The sequence below is a fragment of the Nilaparvata lugens genome, chromosome 4 (assembly GCF_014356525.2).
Source record: "Nilaparvata lugens isolate BPH chromosome 4, ASM1435652v1, whole genome shotgun sequence".
NCBI lineage: Eukaryota > Metazoa > Arthropoda > Insecta > Hemiptera > Delphacidae > Nilaparvata > Nilaparvata lugens.
This window is the reverse complement of record NC_052507.1, coordinates 33,990,560-34,001,474: the sequence shown is the minus strand read 5'-3', so window position 1 is coordinate 34,001,474 and position 10,915 is coordinate 33,990,560.

The following is a 10,915-nucleotide window of genomic DNA, read 5'->3' as shown; positions in this document are numbered from 1 at the left end:
GCGGGGTCTCATTTATCGGTAAATGTTATTGTGAGGTGAATAACAAACATCTACCTGATACATACGACCCCTCAAAACCGAGTAATTATCTCCTTTATTGATGCAAACAGTTTATACTCGGAGCCATGAGTCGAAACTTACCTGTTAGAAATTTCAAATTCCTCACAGAGGAAGAAATTTCCAAGCTTGATTTTGCGAATTTGGACAGCAATTCAAAAACTGGATATGTAATAGAATGCGATCTCAAGTATCTGAAGAGTTACATGATAAGCATGCCAGCTTCCCACTCGCGCCTCTCCACCAAACACCTCCACACGAATTGCTGTTAAACTATCAAACAAATAACGGTCAAACTGGAACCAAAAAGCTCATGAACACACTTTTTGACCATGAAAAGTACATTGTCCACTACCTCAATTTAAAACTTTACCTTCAGCTCGGTTTGCAATTAATGAAAGTACATCGCGTAATTAGCTTCTCCCAATCTCCCTGGCTGAAAAGCTACATCGACTTCAATATTCGCAATAGACAGAACGCAAAAAATAATTTGAAATATCCTTCTTCAAGGCGGTTGCAATCTTATCTTTGGCAAGACTATACAATCAGTTCGCAAGCATATCAATGTTAAAATTATCACAGATGAAAAACGGTTAGATAAGTACATTTCTAATCCGTTATGCAAACGCTGGCAAATGATTAGTCCGAACGTGATCGCAGTTTTCTCTCGTAAGTTGGTACTAAAATGAACAAGCCTGTCTATTTCTCTCAATTCTCAATGAATCTCTCAATTCATTATCAAATAAACAAAAGCACTGTCATGAACAAATCCGATGCATTATTATGATTTACGGAATCGTGCCTAAGAACTGTAACTATATCAAACCTCTAATTTTTTTTCTTCCATATTCCTTGATCCTTTCTTTTCAGGAGCTTCTGCTTTTTTCCTGCTTTGTTGGTTCTCTAAGCGTCAAATTTCCTTCACTTTAGTTCCCATATCATATATACAGATTGAAGAAATTATTCAATACAGACTGCTTTTTCTGTTGTGGTGAAATGATAACATGACTTGTGCGTAATACCAGGAGATCACAGATGGAGCGCAATTCAATGGACCTTAGAGAGGGGTTGATTGATAGTGGAGTGATTGAGATTGCGGTGAATATACATGCAGTATTGGAACCAGAAGTTATCTCACTGCTGAATAAATATGATGCCGCAATCAAGGTAAATGAAGATTTGAAGGCTGGTTTGGTGAGCATTGCAGCTGAAAATGATTCTCTAGGAAAATTACTCGCACAAGAGAAAGGGGCAGATTGAATGAGTTGAACAATTCGCTGTGTAATGAGGAGAAGGCTGATGCGGAGATAGAGCAGTTGAGAGTAAAGCTCAAAGAATTGAAGACTTCTGCTAATGAATTGAGGATTGAGCTCAGTTCAAGGGATGCAATTATTAATCTTTTACAAAATGATGCACAGCAGACAGCGGATAACATTCTAAAATTGGAAACCGAAATTAAATTATTGAAGAAATGCAGAGCTTCCCCAGTGGATTTTACAACCCCAAGGTCGACCTGTAAATCTCCTCGTTTTTCTGGTGGCAGTGCGATAGAGACGTCGAATGGTTTTTCGGCCCTTGATGCTGAGGAGACTGAGTCACTTCCTTTGAAAATGGCAGGGAGACACAAGCATACAATCAAAGTAAGAGCCCAGGTGCATAGAGGAGCGAGCAATACACCTGCTGACAAGAGGAAATCAAGTAGGTGTGTCACTAAATCAACATCTTCATCATCTACGGATTCAGCAAAGAATAAGATCGTGATACTGGCTGATAGTCAAGGTAGAGATGTGTTCAAATACCTGGTTGCCTGTCTGACTACTTCGACGTTTTTGTCTAATACTTTGCCAGGAGCAAAACTCAAACATGTCATTGCAAATGGAACTCAGTTTATAAAGGATTTGACTAAATCTGATTATGTGTTGGTGATGGCTGGATCCAATGATTTTGGAAACAATGAGCCATGTCATCTAACTATCCATCAAGCAATGGATAAGATTTTGTCCTCGAGCTTCAACACTAACATAATTGTCAGTGCGATACCAGCAGATACGATAGACCTCAATTCAACGATGACATACATTTTGCAAACATATGTATCTCGGGTAGAATATCGTCTTACTGTGGGGCATCAAAAGTGATTTATACAGAGGTCAATAGGGACATGCAGAGACACCATTTCACAAAAAAGGGCTTACATTACTCGAAGAATGGTAAGCGTTTCATGGAAAGATTTTATGTGACCTTGTGACTAGCGATAGTGGAATTATTGCTAATTGCATGACCAGAAGAACGACTGCTGAAAATACGTTCCTTCTAAACGAATGGAGATTAATGACAATGTTGATGCGATAACCATTGACGACAATTCATCGACTTCATCACCGGCGCCGTTGATTGGTCAGTCTCATACGACTTGGCACGGAGGAGCAGCTTCAAACGTGCGACATCTCACAAACGCAGACGAGACACTTCACCAACTGGACGAGAATGGAATTGCCCTGGATGCAATAAATTCTGATGACAATCTGCATGATACCTCACAATTCAACAACAGACAATATCATACTTCACCATTTAGTAATAACAGTTTTTCCTTAGTTAATGTAGAAAATAACAACGTTCAACATCCCACATGTTTTTCTCCCATCTTACAAAATTCATGTCCTCAATCACCAATACTTTCCTGGCACAGAGAAGAGAGTGGTTTTTTAGAGGTAATTTCCATGCTCAACCTAACTCTATAAACAGAAGCACACAAATCAGTAACTTTCATCAACCGTTCTATATTAATGGAGATCACTGTTCTGCACTCTCAGTATTCTTTTGCAATGTACAGAGCTTAAGCAATAAAGTACAAGAAATCAATGTGATAAATAGTACAAATAGACATGATATTCTTTGCTTGACAGAGCATTGGTTGAAAAAAGATCTTTTAAGTCTAGTCAAAATAGATGGTTTTGTAATGACCTCTGCCTTCTGCCGAGTGAATTCTAAAAATGGTGGTGTAGCTATTTTTATTGCTGACAGATGTGTAAATAATTTCAAAGAAATCGATGTATCTACATATACAGATGAAATCAACCATGAGTTTGTTGCTGTTAGGAATAAAAATTTGAAAATAATTGTCATAGCGCTATATAGATCACCAAAAGTGATCTAGCTCTCTTTTTTAATGCATTAGATGGACTAATTTTATCATAACTAAATATGTGCATGATCATCACTTCATAATAGGAGGTGATTATAATGTAAACATATTGTCTGTTGATTCTAGAAGAACTGAGTTGGTGAATTTTCTCAAATCTTATAACCTGTATTTAAGTAACTTCGAGCCAACAAGAATGAATTCTTGTTTAGATAATGTAGCAACTGACTTGCATCCTGATTTGTTTGAGGTGGCTGTTGAGCCTGTCATGCTAGGAGACCATGATGCTGTATGCTTCAATATAAAGTCCAACTTCTTGAACTTAAGTGTGGATAATGCATGTAATAGCTTGAAAGCCGGTAAGTCCTACAGTTTTAGAGCAATAACTACAGAAGGAACCAATCATCTGCGTTCTCAACTCTATGGTAGGGATTGGTCTAGTATTCTCATTCACAAATCAGCTGAAGACAATTTTCAAACCTTTTTCAATACATTTTATGAGTTTTTCAAGTGTTCTTTTCCTTTGAAAAGTCGGAAGCCCAACAATGACAAAATTAGTAAGATGAAACTATCGCCTGCTTTAAGTGGTCTGAGGAATGCGTTACTCATCGCTTACAATAAATACAAGAATTTTGGGTCGGAAAATGAAAAATTTAATTATCGGAATTCAAGGAGAATCTATAGATCTGAATTGAAAGCATCTAAACTGAATACCAATGTTAGGTTTATTGAGTCGGCAAGCAATAAATGCTCAGCTGCTTGGAAAATCATTAGAAAAAGTTCAAATCCATATCAACAATGGAAAACATCAGTCTCTCCAGATGCGTTCAATAAATATTTTTTAGAAGCAATAGAGAAGATTAACATTAGTATTACCACATCAGAAATATCAGCAACCAACTTTTTGGAGTTTTCCCCTAGATCTGATTCAAGATTTGAGTTAAGAGAGGTATCAGTTGAGCAGGTTCTTGCCATTGTTTCGAAAATGAAATCTACAACTAGTAATGATATCTATAATTATCTAGCTCATTGATTAAAAAAGTTATTCATTCAATTGCGGACCCCTTAACATCATGTTTTAATGCTGTATGAATGAGTCAGTCTTTCCGCAGCTCTCAAACATTCTAGAACTGTGCCCATCTATAAAAAAGGTTGCAAGGATCAACCTGAGAATTTTAGACCAATATCTATCCTCCAATTTTTAGCAAAATTTTTGAATACATAATTGGGACTCAACTATATGAATATTTGGAGAGTAATGCCTACTCTCAGATACCCAGTTTGGTTATAGGGCTGGCGGATCAACTATTGACGCGGTTAGCTCCATTGTCGAAGATATTATGGACTGCTTCAATTCTAAACGTTATGCAGGCCTAGTGCTTTATGACTTAAGTAAAGCATACGATGTTGTAAGCCATGACATTTTGCTGAGAAAATTGCATCATCTAGGCGTGCATGGAAAGTCCCTCAAGCTCATAAAGACGTATTTGAGTGAGCGTAAACAAACTGTCAATGTCAATAAAGAATTTTCCAAGCCTTGCCATGTACCTCAGGAAGTACCACAAGGTTCAATATTAGGACCATTGCTCTTTCTTGTTATGATGAATGATGCAGGTTTCAGCACTGATTCAAGAATAGTTTGCTATGCAGATGACACCTCCATGCTCTCGACCGATTCTGACATTGCAACTCTGAAAGAAAAGATGTCTACTTGTCAAGAACAAGTGAGCCTATGGTTCAGGGCAAATAACTTGCTTCTCAATAGTGGAAAGACACAAGAAATGATCTTAGGTTTGAGACAAGTGATGAGAGGAATGTGGAGAGTGTGAAGATTTTTGGTATACACCTCGACCAAAGACTAACATGGGGCCCTCATATTGATTATGTATGTTCTAAGCTGAACCGAGTTTTGTATCTCCTAAGAAGATTGAAGGAATGTGTTCCTAAAGATTACCTTAGGATGACATACTTTGCTTTCTTTCAAGGTACTTTTTCGTATGGTCTCTCTCTATGGGGGTGTTCTCCTGATACTCATAAAATTCTACTGCTTCAAAAGAAGGCAATAAGAACTATTTCCAATGCTGACTACTTGGAGCACTGCAAGCCATTGTTCATCAATCAAGGGATAATGACTGTTTATAGCTTGTTTGTTCTCATGTTGGCCGTGAATGTAAAGAAAAATATGAATGTGTTTATATGTAGGGAAAATATTCACCACCATTATACAAGAAATAGGCAACACATTGATGTGCCCTATACCAGACTTAATAGAATTCAGAGAAGTTCAAAGTTGGTTTCTTTAAAAATATTCAACAAGCTACCCATCAGTGTGAGAGCTATGACAATAAATGCCTTTAAAAATAAATTAAAAATGCTTTTAACGGAAAATCCTCTTTATTCACTAGCTGAGTATTTTAATATGGATGAAGGGATATTTAACAATTATTTCTGAACATATGTTTATATTTCCTATTGACATTATACTTTAAAGTAATATTATTGTATTATAGTACATAGAATTTGAGGAATTGACATGATTATTTGTTTAGATCTTAATTTAATTTATGGCTGACGTTTCCAATTGTATATTCTGTATACTTAAAGGAATAAACTTTATTATTATTATTATTATTATTATTATTTTATTATTATTATTATTATTATTATTATTATTATTCTGGGTTTTTCCGTACTGGAGTTGAGTAAATTCCATATGTACGATTTTTTCTATTGTAAATTACAAAAAATTATACCATGGGATCGTGTAGAACTCTGTATGACCGATACCGATAGTTTTCTTTTAAATGTAAAAGTGGAGGATGTGTATCAGTTGATTGAAGAAAATTTGAACCTTTTCGAAACTAGTAACTACCCTCCTTACCACCCCTGCTTTTCCATGGAGAGGAATAGAGTTGTAGGAAATTTCAAGGATGAGACAGCCTCAAAACCCGTCCATAAATTTCTAAGGCTTTGATCTAAACTTTACTCGTATTTAGTATGTAATGAGAATGAAGAACCTGTAAATAAATGTGTAGCAAAGGGTGTACAGACCGGAGTGAAATGTAGAAAACTTAATTTTAATTTATATAAGAAATCGTTGATTGAACGTTGTGAACACATTGAAAAATTCAATATGATGAGGTCCTATAATCACCCCATGTATCAGATTGAATGTACAGAAATCTGTTTGAGTCCTTATGACAATAATAGATACATTGCAGAGAACGGTGTGGACACTTTGCCTTTTGGACATTATAGAGTGCCAACAACGCTCTGAACTGATTGCTCAGTATGTCCCGCGACGATCATCCAACACCACTAATTTTGATTTCGTGTTATAAATATTATGAATATTATTAGATCTAAGATAGCGTTAGAACTTCATAGCGTATCACGTGTCAACTATCCCACTCGCAAATATGATTTGAAAAGTGAAAAAGACTTGCTTCAACTAATCTCATTGAGATGAGCAGTTTATCACGTTTTAATAAAGGTTATAGGTATATCTTAGCTGTTATTAATTGTTTTTCAAAATTTGCATATTGTGTACCATCAAAAGACAAGTCAAGTCAATCTGTATTTGATGCACTTGAACCAATTATTTCTAAAAATGAGGGAGTTAAGCTGTTTCAATTGGATCAGGAACAGAATTCTTTGATTCAAAAGTTAAAGCGTTATTAGATAGATACAGTATTAAACATTACCATGTTTTCAGTGATAAGAAGCTCCATAGTTGGAAGGTTTAATAGAACAATTGAAGCAAAAATTTATAGATATTTGACTGAATGTGAACCAAAAACTGGATAACGCAGCTAGACAGTTTGGTTTGTGATTATAATGCAACAATGCACACTTCAATTAGAATGAAACCTAAAGATGTGAGGAAAAAGATCGTAATCGTGTTTTAATGTCTTTGAATTCTGCATTCAATAGATGATATAAATTGAAAAATTCAAAACCAAAATTTAAGCTAGGAGATGTTGTACGAATCTCAAAGAGGGGTTTTTTCGATAAATCTTATAACATAAATTGGAGCACAGAGTATTTTGTGATTCATTCTATATTCCCTTCTCAACTGTAACATACAGCTTGTGAGATCTGAATGGAGAAGTAATAGTGGTAGGTTTTACGGAGAAGAAATTAGAAAAACACAATTAAACGAATCGGAGAGACGAGTATATCTGATCGAAAAATATTAAAGCGTGACAAAAAAGGATTGCTTGTTTAGTGGATTGGATTTTCAACACCTAGATATATTAGTAGAAGTCAACTATTAGATGAAAAATAATCTATTGTAATATCATATTGTAATACATTCCATTCAGTGTAAATGTCACAAAGATTTGGTGTAAATATAATATGTCTTTATCAAAAAAATGCTTCTCAGTTTCATTTCAATCTGTAGTTTCATTTTTGTAATTTGCTTTAGAAAATCTTTTGCTAAGGCATTGATAAGGAGGAGCACATGCATTCTCGTAAAGAGGGTGCGGGGGAGAGAGGGAATGATATATTGAAGTGAGAAACTTCTATCAGTTTGCTAGTGCATTGCTGTGAAAGGGGAGAGTGACAGCGAGCACATGTTGACCACATTCCGATGTCATAAGCCATACACACTCAGACACCCATGTGGTGAGTGAGACAACCCTCCTTTGATAACTTACGAAAAATGATTAGTTCCTTATCAGATCACATGCTGTACACGTGTCTAACATTAGTAATATCCCGATAGTGAATTTCGACAATATTATAAGACAGAAAGAAATCCCAACATGGTGTAAAAATGGTAAGTTGTTACCTCATAATGCAAGGATCCTTATAATAGGCTCTTCAGGCTGTGGTAAGACCAATTTGTTATTTAATTTAATTTTTTCAAAGAATGGGTTGAGATTTGAAAGTATATAAGAGCATACTAAGAGCAAGTATCGAGATAAGTACTTGTTTCTGAGAAAAGTCTTTTCAAAATGAAGGATATTGAATTTCATATAAACAACAATTCTGGATCTATACCATATCCAAACAAAATATCTGAATATTCTTTAGTTATATTTGGTGATTTACAACTTAATCATGTACCTCAAATAGGAGAATATTTTACTATGGGCCGACATCGTAATTGACATGGCATATTTAATTAAGAGTTATGGAGCGACACAGAAACATTTGACAAGGGACAATGCAAATATGATTATAATCTTCAAGATAGATTTATTGAGTCTCAAATTAATTCACAGAGATCATGTTGGAGGAGATATTTCTTATAAAGATTTCAGTAAACTTTGCCATAAAGTTTGGAATCATAACCTCATTATTTTGTAACTATTATGACAAGTGCGGAATTAATAGCGGCAAGTACCGAGATTCACTCGATACATTTCTTACTGTTCAGTAGAGATTAATCTTGTACAGTCATGTTGTCTAAAACACGCAGCAGAAAACTGAATAGAAAAACGTTGGTTTAATCGATAAGATTAAGAAATTGAGAAAAGTAATTTGCAACAAGCATAAAAGCTTACTTAATTTTGAAAAACGATCGAAGGAATACAATAGGAAAACGCTCTCACCGTTGATAGAGCCCATAATTGAGCTGGGAAAAAACAAATCTAGTTTCCACTCTAATCATGGTGTAAAACCAAAAAAGGAGAGTAAAAGAGGAAGAAGAGAGTATAGAGATTGATGATGAGGAGTCGAGTTATGATTAAAGCTATGGGAGTTCAACAGGGAATCTTTTAAGCTCAACTAAATTTGAAAACAGTTAACTTGGTTCTAGTAGAAACGATGAGGTGCTGTCACAATACCTGAAAACGTTTTATGCGGAAAAATTGAATAATTCAATTAGTTACAGAATTTCATACAATTCTAAAGATGATGTGTATTATATTGGAAATCAGCAAGTAATATTCGATAACGGTTATATAGATATTTATAATGGAAGATTTTGTTTAACATATGGTCTACTTGAGTTATTATTCAGTTCAAGACCGAATTCGAATCTTTATAATCAGAGAGATCTGGATAAGTATAAAAAAATCCTAACACCTACAGGCATACATTTAGATCGAAGAGGGTATGTTAAACGAAATCAGGGAATTAAATCGCAAATGATTCAGAAGTTATTTCCCAGTAAAGAAATTAGTAAAGAGAAGGGATTGGGTTTATTGAAATTTGCAAAAAATAATTCTCATGATAGAATTTATCAATACTTTGATAATTTTGACGAATTAGTGGAAAGATTGAATTTTCTCTATTCCTCAAAAGCTTCTGGCAACACTGGACATGATGTTGAGATTGCGTCTATAATTGAAGAGCTAAAAGAAGCAAAACCAATTGTTTAGTGTTACGATGACTTTGCATCGATTTGGTCGGATTGATACAGCTAGTAGTGCTAATCTTACGTGCGATATTGACTCGATGAGACAGAAAATAATTGAATCGATAAATCAGCAAGGAATCAGCGAAGCTGTGAAATTTTATTCAGATTCACAAATAACCATACTCGTTTTGGAAAATACTAAGGATATCGGTGTGAGCATAATTGAAAGAGAACATATTCTGAGTTCATTACAAAATTTTAGTGCCAATATTGATAAAGCTATTGCAGAGAGAACTCTAACTTTAGAATCTGCTCTAGAGAAGTGAAAACTTTAACAGACAGCTTTTCATCCCAGTTGGTCAGTATTAACAACAATAAGTTGATAAAGGTTATTTAGATGAGAAATTAAAAGCCATATCAGATAAAATTAAGAATTTGGAGGTCTTGGACAGAACTACCTCAATACTAATTTAAAACAGATTAGTACAGAAATTTTTACTAAAGTAAATGAAACACACCCATCACCAATTGATAAGCAATATTTAGAATCTACTTTGCAGAAATTGACTAGTTCTTCATTAACAAGGAAGAGTTTGAAAAACGATTATCTGAAATGGGGAGTGCAATAAAAGCTAATATTATGGATGGTATTGAACAATTCATTACAAAAGATGCTATTGCTATTCTGATTAATCAAATTGCAGACAAGTATGCAACTAAAAATGATATAGGAGATTTTATTAAGAAAAACGAGATGGAAGTCGCTGTGAAAAGCGTTCGTGATGAAATAGCTGAAGCAATTAAAAATTCGGAAGAGGGGTCTGTTAGGAGACTGCAAAGTTCGGCTGCATTCATAGATTATCTCAATTCATTCATCCATAAGATAGCTTACAATATCGTCAGCGGATACGCACACGTTAGCTTTAATATGAATTGGATAGAAGCTAAGCAACATAACCTTTCCTAAAATCAGGTTGCAGAGATAATAACTACAAAAATGGGTCTAGCCCAGTATAAAGGAATTGTATTGTCTCCGAAAACATTAAATCTTGTGAAAGGATAACACTTGGCATATGAGGGAGAAATTTGAAGCACAGTGAACTTTAATGGTTTTCTTGCTAACACATGCTACTTCAAGATGATAAATCAGACTATACATTTTTTCATGTTGTATGATTGAATGTAATGGTTTTTTCGATTGTAGGAGTTATATGAACTCACTCTTATCTATAGAATTCGGGAAGGGGAAACATTCACCTCACAGGGAGCAGCATAGCACACGTGTCATTTCTCTGGAGAAACATTCAACAAGAGGGAGCGTAGCACGCGCGTGTGCGTGCGCGTCACTTCAGTCTAAACAGTTGAGCTGACAAGTTCACAACAACATAATGTCTCACTATTTT